This window comes from Pogona vitticeps, chromosome 1, assembly GCF_051106095.1.
Source record: "Pogona vitticeps strain Pit_001003342236 chromosome 1, PviZW2.1, whole genome shotgun sequence".
NCBI classification, from domain to species: Eukaryota; Metazoa; Chordata; class Lepidosauria; order Squamata; family Agamidae; genus Pogona; species Pogona vitticeps.
In genome coordinates, this window is record NC_135783.1 from 27,454,841 (window position 1) to 27,466,880 (window position 12,040).

At 40.3% G+C, this 12,040-nt stretch overlaps 1 protein-coding gene across 7 annotated transcripts in view; it reads left to right on the forward strand.

The window, feature by feature from the left end:
• The window catches only part of TRERF1 (transcriptional regulating factor 1), a 106,578-nt gene that overhangs the window by 49,673 nt on the left and 44,865 nt on the right, over positions 1-12,040 (forward strand). Inside the window, exon 1 of one of the 7 annotated variants that reach the window (XM_078382919.1) lies at positions 7,392-7,442. The exons of the other annotated variants lie outside the window; for them this stretch is intronic. The gene's annotated coding sequence lies outside the window, so the exon portion shown is untranslated. Of the gene's footprint in view, positions 1-7,391; positions 7,443-12,040 lie in introns of those variants that run through there. 7 annotated transcript variants of the gene reach the window in all.

A 12,040-nucleotide genomic window follows, 5' to 3' on the forward strand; every position in this document is an offset into this window, starting at 1 on the left:
CAATACGGATTAAGTTCGTAAGTCGAGACCCCACTGTACTGTATTAAGTTAATTAGTTTTTACGCTATCTTTTCTGTAGTGAAGTATATCCCAGGTCCAACTGATTACTAAATTTATTTATTTAAAAAAAGTATGTCTTGACATTTCACCCATGTACTATCGATGCTCATGTAATAGTATTTCAAACAAGTGGGTCAAAGAGTAACCAAAATTAAACATGGGAAACTAAACTAAGTGTAATGAAAAGCACATGAAAAGCAGCAACTAGATTAGCTGGCTGGATAGCTCAGTGAGTTAGGTCTCTGGCAGAGCCATAGTTTGGGAGTTTGATTCCCTACTCTATGCCCCAGGGGAAGAGTCAGCCTGTGTAGCCTTGAGCAAGCTGCACAGTCCCAGGGAAGCCCCAGAAGAGAATGGTAAACCACTTCTGTCTACAGTACCTGGAAAACCCTAGAGTCACTATAAGTTGGAATCAACTTTACAGCACATCATCATCATTATTTTAACATGGTTAAAAAGAGAAAGAATGAGCAAAAACACATTGCCATAAATTGATCTCAAAAATCAAGACTGGAGCAATAGCTTTATTAGGCCAACCAAAAAGTCACAAAAATGTGCAAGCTTTCAAGATCACAGAACCCTTTGTCAAGGCCAGTGTTATGAAAGTAACGTAGGGAGAACTTATCTTAAGGACATATATATGGGACAATAATATGATCTTTATCAGATACAGTGGTGCCTTGCTTGACGTCGTTAATTCGTTCCAGCGAAATCGTCGTCAAACGAAATTTTAAAACCCATTGAAACACATTGAAAACCGTTCAGTGCGTTCCAGTGGGTTGAATACCTGCTCGTCCATCGAAGATCCTCCATACGGCGGCCATTTTCTGTGCCTGTAAAGCGAGGAATCCGTCCTAGAAATCAGCAGGGGGCCATTTTCTTCAGCCGGTGGCCATTTTGAAACCCGACGATCAGCTGTTTGCTGATCGTTGTAAAGCGAAAATCGGTTCCCGAAGCAGGGAATGGATCATCGCACAGTGAAAAAAACATTTAAAACATCGTTTTGCGATTGCAGAAGCGATAGCAAAACATCAACGTAAAGCGGATTCGTCGTAGAGCAGGGTAATCATCCAGCGGGGCACGACTGCATCTAAAAGGTGTATGGTAATGAACACACCTATCAGGTCACATTGTCCACACCAGAGGGCCCCCAGTGGTCTTGCTGATTGGGCGCTTCTGGGAGTTCTAATTTTTTAAAAAATCTATTTTCCCAGTTGTGAGTCTTGCCAAAGATAGATCCCTGCCAGCTTGCCATCCTACCTTAGTGCCACATCATTTATTTCTGAGGATAGTGGCATTGCTTGGCAGACATGAGCTCTGATCAAAAGTCTAAGCACTCAATGAAGTCCATCCGTGTGGAAAACATTCTGTCTTTTTCTGCTTCTCAGCTCCAGGATTCCTTCCTGACGGGTAGCCAGATTAGTCAGGTGGAAAAACCATATTAGTTACCATTAGAACCATAAATAGTTGCCACCCAAGGAAGAATGGAATGAACCCAATTCAGAAAGCAGGGGGAGAATGGAATTTTTTAACAAAATAGAAAAAGAAAAAAAAAAACATGGTGTACTCCTTGTACAAATCTAAAACCAAAAGTTTATGGAACCACAAAAATATTAAAAACGGACAAGACAGCAGGAATTTTCTCTAGGCTGAACTTTGTAGAGCTTTTGGGGGGGGGGTTTGGGAAAGAAACAGAAAAATTGTCCTGACCAGATGTTTTAATACCAGAATTGAAATAATGTTGCAAAGCGGAGACTCCAAACTTGTGCTGTCACCATTCTGTACAGTATCTCTGTAAGCCAGCAGTGGGCAAAAAGTAACTTGTATGCGTGCTTTCCCTCCCAGCCCCACTTTTTAATTAATTTTTTGGAGGGGGAAAATTGCTCAGAAGGTCTTATGGTGCCTCTAAGGGAAAAATATGCAAGTAAATATGCAAATTAGCCTATTTGGCCTGTTTGAATGGGCAACCCTTGTGCAGCCAGCAAATCTGAAAACCAACGCTCAGACCTGCAGTAGAGAAACGGTTGCCGATCCCCTCTTGTATTCGCCCTTGCCTTGTGTTGACGCATATACGTAGTGCCTTTTTGGCCGGGAGTAAAAGCACATGGCAATCTCGTATCAGAAGCGTTGGAGATAGGCACACTAGGTGCTTCATGTGAACACTGGCTTGTGAAATACAACACAGGGAATGAGTTGCATTCAAATGTCTTTCGGATATGCATTCTTGTGCATTTTATGTTTTTTTACATGGGCAACATTCTCAGCAGTTGCCTCTGTCTCAAGTCTGAAATTATGTCATCTGTTCATATCACCTTAGAATAGCAACCTCTGGACTTGACATATGAGTTATGAACAGGAAAAAAGTGCCCCCTCCCTCCCCTTAGAGGCTTCTGGAGGGGAAACAAGGGTCAGAAACTAAAAAATAAATAAAAGAAAGTCACTTACCAGGCCTTGGTAGCCCCCAAACAGCAGGAAAAAGAGCAGGAAACAGCTAAAAGCCGACACCCAGCAGGGAGCCTGGCAGCCATTTTGTGCTCTTCTCTGCTCCTGCCCCCTCCTCTCCCCGCCTAACAGCTGATCAGCTGGCTCTGAAGAGGCTTCCAGAGGCTTGCTCAGCATCTAAAAAGGCTGAGGTATGAGTTCCAGACTCCTGCCTGTGTGTCTTTTTGCTGAAAAAATCAGCACAACATGCTTTAAAACATGCTTTAAAATTGGCTTCGTTGAAAAAAAAGGTTTCAAAAGTGCTTTGCAAACTGTTCCTTGCCTCCCCCACTCCTTTCCTGAACTTTTCTTGACCTAAGGGAAAAAAAGAAAAAATATCCCCCTTCTAGTGGTAGAAGGCAGAATAGCAGCTTCCCATTAGTTTCTATGGATGGAAAAGAGCAGATGCGGATTAAATGGTTTTCAATGCATTCCTATGGGAAATGCAGATTCGACCTACAAACTTTTTGACTTACAAATTGCCTTCCAATATGGATTAAGTTTGTAAGTCGAGACCCCACTGTATATGCTGGCTAATGTAGAGCTGCTTATAAGGGTGGCTGCTTCTCCATTTGGGCACAGCTGTGTTTGCTAAGGCGTTTCATGTGTGGTGGCGCCACAGTTGGTTATGATTTTGGTCATGCTGATGCATCCTTTCTTTCTTCCTTTATGGGGTTGAAGTAGGCCATAATACAAAATCTCATACAAAAATAGCAACTTACGCCTCGTGGCGCAGTGGTTAAAACGCTGTACTGCAGCTAAAACTGTGCTCACGACCTGGGGTTCAAATCCCAGGTAGCCGGCTCAAGGTTGACTCAGCCTTCCATCCTTCCGAGGTCGGTAAAATGAGTACCCAGCTTGCTGGGGGGGCAATGTGTAGCCTTTATAATTAAAATTGTAAACCGCCCGGAGAGTGCTTGTAGCGCTATGGGGCGGTATATAAGTCCAATAAATAAATAAATAAATAATAATCTTACTACTTTAATCCAGTGAATATATGTTCCTCCCCTAAGAGACCGTAATGATTACCATAGAGACTAGATCTCTATGAGAAGACGGCAGATATGTAGGAAAATTGAAATGGACCGCTCATATAAAGTTTAGGGCCTGCAAACTCAAAAAGCTAGGAAACATTTTCAGCTCTCTTGGTGAGGTAGTTTGTGGGATGGGTTTAGCTTGTTAAATCAGGTATTGGTTACACAGGCATAAGGATATTGTGATTTAGTGGCCTCCTGAAAGTGTAGAACCTTGTTTACCAGGCCTGAATCCTGGTATCTGGTTTGAGCATATAGGCTCAGATATGTAGTCACTTGTCTGAGAATAAATTCCGCTAAACTCTATGGCTCAAATCCTGTTGGATGCAATTATGTGAATTGGGACAGTTACACAGTGGCTTTTCCTCCTCATTTCCTGTCTATTATAAAGCTGGACATGCAACCAAATGTGTGACTGTTTATTCAACTAATAGATGCACGGGAGTGTGATAAATGAATAGTAACAGAGATAGGGTTGCTTGCGCATTTGCCCTTACACAGTCACATAAGGCAATAGGATTCTGCCCCTTGAAACTTAATTCTGAATAGACATGTACAGGGGGTCGCAGCTTGGAAAAATTACATTATCAAAACTCCCAGAATCCCCAGTCAGTCTAGCCAATTTGGCTTGGGGCTTCTGGGAGCTGTTTTTCAAGAAAGTGTATGTTCTCATGCTCTTATAGGATTGAACTGTTACCCATTTTGAGCCCTGTGGTGCAGTGGTTAAACTGCAATACTGCCTTTGCTCATGACTTGGGCTTGATCCCTATGAGTTTAGATAAGCAGTCCAGATGAGTCAACCTTCCATCCTCCAAACACTGATAAAATGAGTACCTAACTCGCTGGGAGGCAAAGTGTTCCTTGCATAATTATGTTGTAAACCGCCGAGAGAATGCTCTAGCACTATGGGGCAATATATAATTTGAAACAATAACCACCACAACAGTTTACTTCCATTGTTTGTGTCTTTATCTATTGTGAACTCATTTTGAATGCAGCTGTAGAAGGGAATGTAAACCACTTCTGAGCACTCTCTACCTAGACAAATCTGAAAACGGTCACCATAAGTCAGAATTGATGGCACACAACAACAGCAATAGCAGAAAAAAAGTTACATAAATGAACGGATTGAATAATACAGAGGAAGAAATTCTGGAATCTTCATTTGAGGCATAAGAAAAACTTTCAGTGAGTCCGATCCATTCATTTTTTAATAAAAGCCAATGAAATATATGGAACTTGATATTGAGGAGTTGATAACAACTCTACGGGGCAAACAAGCTAGTTATGTGAGTCATTGATGGCCTTGAAGAACCAGTTTTTGTAAAGCTTCCCTGCCTAGATAGCTGAGGCAGTTCTTGCCTTCTAGGGTTGAGCAGTTAAGTGGCTGCTCCCAAGCCTGTTCTAATGTATGGGCCAGTATTCTGAACGGCATTGCAAACCACTGTGTTCTGCTTAGACATGTCTCTGGATCATTCTTCAGCAAGTCAGTCTCAGTTTCTCACCTGTGAACTGGGTGTAATAGCAACCAGCTGCAATAATTTAAAAATTAGAATGTTTAGACTACTAAGAACTCTATGAATAATGTACTTTTTGCGAGTACTGCATTGGAAAATGATTTATCGAAATCATTAGGCTGATTTTACCATGAAAAAGGAAGCACACTGTTTACCAATATAGAATACTACCTCCATGAGGAAGTTGTCACCAGAATTTTTTTTTTCAGATTGAAGAAACTGCAACTAGTGAGGAACTGCTGTAATCATTTTCTTAAATAGGAAACACGCAAAAAACCACAAAGAACAGTGACACAGTAATGAGGAGGCCTGGCTGAAGATTGTACATAGAATAATTAAGACAGTAGTTTACACCAGTAGTTTTCCACTCTTCTTGCCATACATCCCATCAGTCACTCTCAAAGAACCTGAGTCCAACACTGACAGAACAAAAAGCCCACTTCTTCTAAGAAGAATAGTCATATATTTCTAGTATTCTGTTACTACATTTTATCATATGTTAACTTGGTGGGAAAAAGAATGGAAGATTAAGAGAAACACTGACTTTATGGAACATGGTTAAGAAAGATCAATTGTTGAAAGAAAATAAGGATTGAATTGTAATGGTTATGGCAGCAAGGTTAATTTTTGCAAGAAACTGGAAAAATGATAACCAACTTAATTTAGAGGAATGGTATAGAGAACTATGGTATATGGCAATTAATGATAAATTGACATGTGATACGAAAATAAGAAGAGGCCTATCAAAAATAATGATTTTAAGAAAATAATGGAGTGTATTCTTGGAATATGTACAGTATTTCGGAGAGGGAAGGGGTATATGCCGAGGGAAGAAACAATGACATTCTAAATAGAAAATGATTTGAATGAATTTTAAAAGTATTATTAATGCTTGCCCTGAGGGTGAAGGTAGCACTGGCATATTATGTAATTGTATTTTATTGTGGTGTTAGGTTTATGTTGTTTAGGTTGGATGTTTGTTTAATAAAAAGAAACACTGAATGTCTGAAGTTACTGATAGCATTATGCTTACAGGTGGGCATTGAATTAAGGGAGAAGACATTTTTAGTTATTGTTATTAGAACCCTGTGTCTCTCACCTGGATACATGTACTACCATTGTTTGAGAACCACTAGTTTACACTGCTTAGAAAGGGACTAAAGGAAAAAGTCAGATCTGTCAGTGATGCTTAGCAGTGATAGGTGAGTGAAATGTATGTTGTCACAGGTAGCCTGTCTCAGAGTATTCTCCATACTTTTTTGGTTTACACTTGAGTTCCCCTTCCCCCCAAATTGAGTATAAAGCAGAAAGGTGTGATTGAAATTATCCCAAACCATAGAAGTTCAGACCACGGACGTATCCTCCTCCTCCTCCAAAACATGGGGCACATGGAGCCATCCTTCTTTTACCTTAATTTCCACGCCAGGTAAACACAACAGTATCATCCCATTAGCTTCCCTACATCCCTCATGGCAAATCACTAGTAATGAGGAAGAGCTAAAATGAATCAAAGGCTCTATTAGTGTCAACATCTTCAAACAGTAGATCTGCAACACAGGCTTAAATCTCAGTCAATTTTTATGACCTCAGTCCAGTTTATCTGTATTTGGGGCACCAAGTTGTTATGGCCAAAACTCATAGTTTTTTTTTAACTCATATGTATGATAACATAGTGACAGACATCATAGCAGTTAATTGGGGATAATTAACAAGATGTCACTGTGACTTCTACAGCGGTGCTACTTTATGGCAGAAAAAAAAAAAGAACAGGATTTTTGCCGTCTTGCCAAAAGTCTTTAATCCTTAATTAATGGAGGTTTTTCCTACTTGAAGAATCAAATAGTTGAGGTCACCTCATGTGTTTGCAGAAGGGTGCTCCAACATGTATGTGTCTTGAATGTGTTTAATCTGTACTCTGGATTTCCTTGTTTTTGACTATATAGCTACAACCATAATTCAAAGTGCTATAAAGCCCTAAGCAGCTTGGGTCCAAGTTATGTCAAAGACCGTACAGTATCTCTCTCTACAAGCCTGCCTGGGTTTTAAGATCGTCAGGGATAGCCTTTGTCCCACCATCTTTAGAGGTGCCCTTGGTGGGGACATGGAAGAGGGCCTTCTCTGCCCCTGCTCCCAGACTCTGGAAACCCTTCTTATAGGAAGCCAGGCTTGCCTCATAGATGCTGTTCTTCTGTGAGCAGGCAGACCTTTCTCCTCAGATAGGCTTTTCCTTAGTGACAGACTGTCTAGGAGAGGTTTTTTCATGAAATGGTGTATTGTGTTGTTTTTACAGTGGACCCTCTACTTAAGGAATCAATCCGTATTGGAATGGTGGCTGCAAGTCGAAAAGTCTGTAAGTCGAATCTCCATTGACCCACAATGCACTGAAAACCGATTAATCCCATAACCAGTGGTTTTTATTCTATTTTTATTCCATTTTGGTTTTTTTTTTCTGGTCTGTAAGTCGATTCTCTGGCTGCAAGTCGAATCTAAATTTTGCAGCCAGAGAAGTCTGTAACTCGAAAAGTCTGTAAGTCGAGCCGTCTGTAAGTCGAGGGTCCACTGTAAATCTCTTTTAGTAACACTGTAGCAGGCCGCTCTCAAGCCTCTACCCATCCAGGCCTATAAGAGTGCTCACTACATGTCACCAAAACTTGCTGCCACCAACCTATCCTTTAAATCAAAAGGACAAGGGTTTCTTTCAAAACAAATAAAAGGTTTATTGATTACACAAAATAAAAGGAGTAAATCACAGGTATAAATCAATTATTCAATCACTGTTTCTCAGACACTAGCTCACACAGACTTTCCCTCACTGACAGGCACTTTCTCACTCTACAGTGGGGTCTTGACTTGAGAACTTAATCTGTATTGGAAGGCGGTTCTCAAGTCAAAAAGTTCCCAAGTCAAATCTGCATTTCCCATAGGAATGCACTGAAAACCATTTGATCCGTATCTGCTCTTTTCCGTCCATAGAAACTAATGGGAAGCTGCTATTCTGCCTTCGACCACTAGAGGGGGATATTTTGTTTCTTTTTTTTCTTAGGTCAAGAAAGGTTCAGGGAAGGCAGGGAAAATACAGTCCAGGCAGTACAGTACCAGGCAGTCCGAAGACTGTCTCCCAATCCACTCTCTAAACGCTGGGAGGAGTGAGGAAGCAGACAGGCACCCTTTTCACTGGCCAACAGTTAACTGAAAGTTCAAATTTTGCACTTTCCCTGCCTCCCACGTGGTTTTTTTTTCAGTTCTTAACTCAAATCTAAGTATGTAAGTCAAGTCAATATTTTCCTATGAGAGCGGTTCTTAAGTCAAAATGTTCTTAACTCGAGCCGTTCTTAAGTCAAGAACCCACTGTATCTATAACGCTCTTTAATCACTCATCTCTCAAACTCTCCTCCAAAACTCCCCACACACCTTATATAACCCAGCTCCTCCCACTTCTGCACCACCCTCCGTCCTCTCATTGGCTGAGGTTCCCCTGCCCAGCTATGACGGACAGGTGAGAGCAGAGCTGAATGCCACAAACACTTTGCCTAATATTCTTAATAAAATATTAATTTGTTTCATATTTGAATATTCCATTGTTTGTAGCTTTAATGTTGCAAGACACCTTGAATACTTTCTTAGGAAAAAGACAGGGCAAAATATTTTAAATAAATATATACACAGTTTTTGCTTTAAATCAAAAGAGAGGCTGTCTTTATTGAACATCTTAAGATTTTTTTTTTTTTAAAGCTGCCATTTAAATAAACAAGAAGCATTGAGTAGCAGTGTAACACTTTGGACTCATTGTAAAAGGCAGACAATGACTTCTAATCAGTTCTAAGTGGATCTCCAGGGATCTAACTGGCATACTGTTGCTAAGACGTAAGCATTGCATTTTGTCAGTCGAGAGAAAAGAGGGCACATGTACAATGCCATCCAAAGTGTACAGTTAGCATTTATTTCCTAGACCATCTTCTTATATGATGTTTTCTACTTGAGTTTTAATATGAATGGAAGAGCACATGTGGATGTAAAATACATCTATTTATGAACCCATGAAACTGCCATGTATAGAGTCAGACCACTTCTAAACCAGTATTGCCTGCAACAAAAAAAGTGAGGATAAAGAGTTAATGTAGAAAACGTGTACAAAATCATCATGGTACAGTGAGTGCTCTTCTGTAAAAGGAAGAGAGAATTAATTTTTTGTAGATCTGACTCACTTCAGTTTCAAAATGATAAGGTATAAAGACCTGTATAATCTAGAATGTATTCAGCCAAGAGGAATTAACACTACTCCATTTTTGGAAAAAAAAAGAAAAAGAAAAAAGGAGAGAGCAATGCTTAATACAGTAATCTTGTTTGCCATGTATTAGCATTCGTTACTAATGTGTAATAGTATAATAGATCTGTTTCCCTAATTGATTTTCTAACTGTATATAGGCCAAAATCCTGTTGTGCAACTTTGCCTTTAGGTCTAAGAAAATATCTTTTGCACCAGGCTTCAGCTGGTAGATTCTGAGGATCAAGTAAAAATCAAAATAGGTCCTCACCTATCTACCTCAATTTAGATGGTCAGTTTCATTTGCTGTATTAGCCATTTTAAAGGTTTTCTTCCTGCCACAATGAGCTGTTCGTCTCTCAGGATTGGGTAAAATAGAGAAAGTACCAATGCTAAATCAATGAAGGTAAATAAATGCTGGTTTTTTGCATTATCATAGTCTTGCTTGGCTATCTTAGTGTTTCCTTTAAATGTTATGAGCTAGCCAATGGCTGGAATCCTGTTCATGGAGCTATGTTACGTAAAGCTGATGCTATCATCAACCATATAAATTTTTCGGAAATTACAAATGTCAGATCCCACCCACCCACCCACCTACTCCAAAAGTGTCAAGGTTATTTTGAGATCTCTTTCCTTATGAAGAAGCTTATGGGAGTGGCAAGATAGGGAAAGTCATTAATTTTTAAAAACTCACCAGCAATGGTAAAAATTTGCCAACATCAGTGATTTTCATAAATTAATGACTTCTCCCTTGTACCCCAATGGCTTCCCCATGACAAAGGACATCCCAAGGGAGCCTAAGAATCTTCAGGTGGGAATCAGAGATTTATAATTTTTGAAAATGTGTTACTGCTGATGACATCACCAGCCTTACAAGGTGGAAGCCAGAGCAACAGGATTGCAGCTATAGTGTTATTGTTTTAAAAAGTTGTTGCTGTGCTTTCTGTTGTATCAACATGATTTGCAACATAAAAAGAAAAATTGTTATGTCTAATACAGTTTGTGGGTATACAGTCGTGCTCCACTTTACGATTACCCCGTTTAACGACAAATCCGCTTGATGACAATGTTTTTGCTATCGCTTTTGTGATCGCAAAATGATGGTTTGAATGGGGTTTTTCCGCTTTGCGATGATCGGTTCCCTGCTTCAGGAACTGATTTTCACTTTACGACGTTCAAAAACAGCTGATCATCGGTTTCAAAATGGCCGCCGGGTATACAAAATGGCTCCCCGCTGTGTTTAGGACCCATTTTTCGCTTTACAGGCACCCAGAAATGGCCGCCTCTATGGAGGATCTTTGCTGGACTGTGAGTTTTCAGCTCATTGGAACGCATTGAACAGTTTTCAGTGCATTTCAATGGGCTTTTTTATTTCGCTTTACGACGTTTTCGCTCTACAGCGATTTTGCTGGAACTAATTAACATCGTTAAGCAAGGCACCACTGTAGTGTCTAATTATTATCCAAAACAAAAGGGAGGTCATAGTGCAAAGATGGGCAGGTCAGGGCCAGTTTTTTGCATTTTTTAAAATGTCTGGACAGCTAGAGACTAAGGTTGGCTTCTTGTGTTGAATTGACGATAAAGTTGAACCAGAGCAAAGCATGCTGCTTATATGCCACCCCATTGTGCTTAAAGCACTCTCAGGGTGGTATACAAGTTAATTATGCAGGTTACGCATTGCCCCTCCTGCACCACCAGTGAGCTGGGTACTCGTTTTACCAACCTTGGAAGGACAGAGGGCTGCCTTGAGACGGCTTCCTGGGATAGAACCCTTGGTCGTGAGCACAATTTTGGCTGCAGTACAGCAGTTTAAACACTGCGCCATGAGGCTGTTAAAGTTAAGATCTGCTTCAAATGTCCTCCTTAGGGGCTCTGTACCCATGATTGCTTCTGCACTGTTAGATTAGGATGATATGTTATTTACAAAAGAAAAAAAATACTTTTCTTAGCTACTAAAGCCCCCCACCCCCACTAAAGTCACTTCATTTGACCTGAGAAATATCAGTCCTTTTGTTGTTCTGAGACCAAATGTAGACTACCTTTTTCCCAAATGGCTAATCCAGCGTTAGCCTCAACTAGAGTAGGTTTGGCAGTGGAAGACAGGAGGGCCTGGTGTGCTCTGGTCCATGGGGTCACGAAGAGTCAGACAAGACTTAACGACCAAACAACAACAAAAAGAGTAGGTTCATTATAATCAGTGATGCATGTGACATTTGTTTGTTTGTTTGTTCGTTTCAGTCATTTATAGACTTGAATTAGTGCTGAACACTAAGCAGTTTACTGCAAGGAACGATACAAACTTGTGTCTAAAAATACATATTTCAATTGATCTACTCTGGCTGCAGCTAGCATTGGATTTAGCTCCAAGGTAGAGTAGTCAGAATCTTGTGGAGGATTATGCAGGACTTAATTGCTGAAGCTGCTATGGCTATTTGGTAATGTACCCATAGCATAACATTTCAACCTCTCAGGACATTTTGGTATGGCTCTCCAAGTGGGTATTGTAGGAAAAAAATGAATTTACAAAGCGAAATTGAAGGGGAGACAGCACAAATTGGCTGCATAAACAACTTCCAGAGCATCTCTGAGAGCCTAAATAGAGATCAGGAATTTGGGGCACATTACACATATATTAATACAGTAATTTCACTTTCACCTCCTCAAATATCCATGACTGCTTCTGC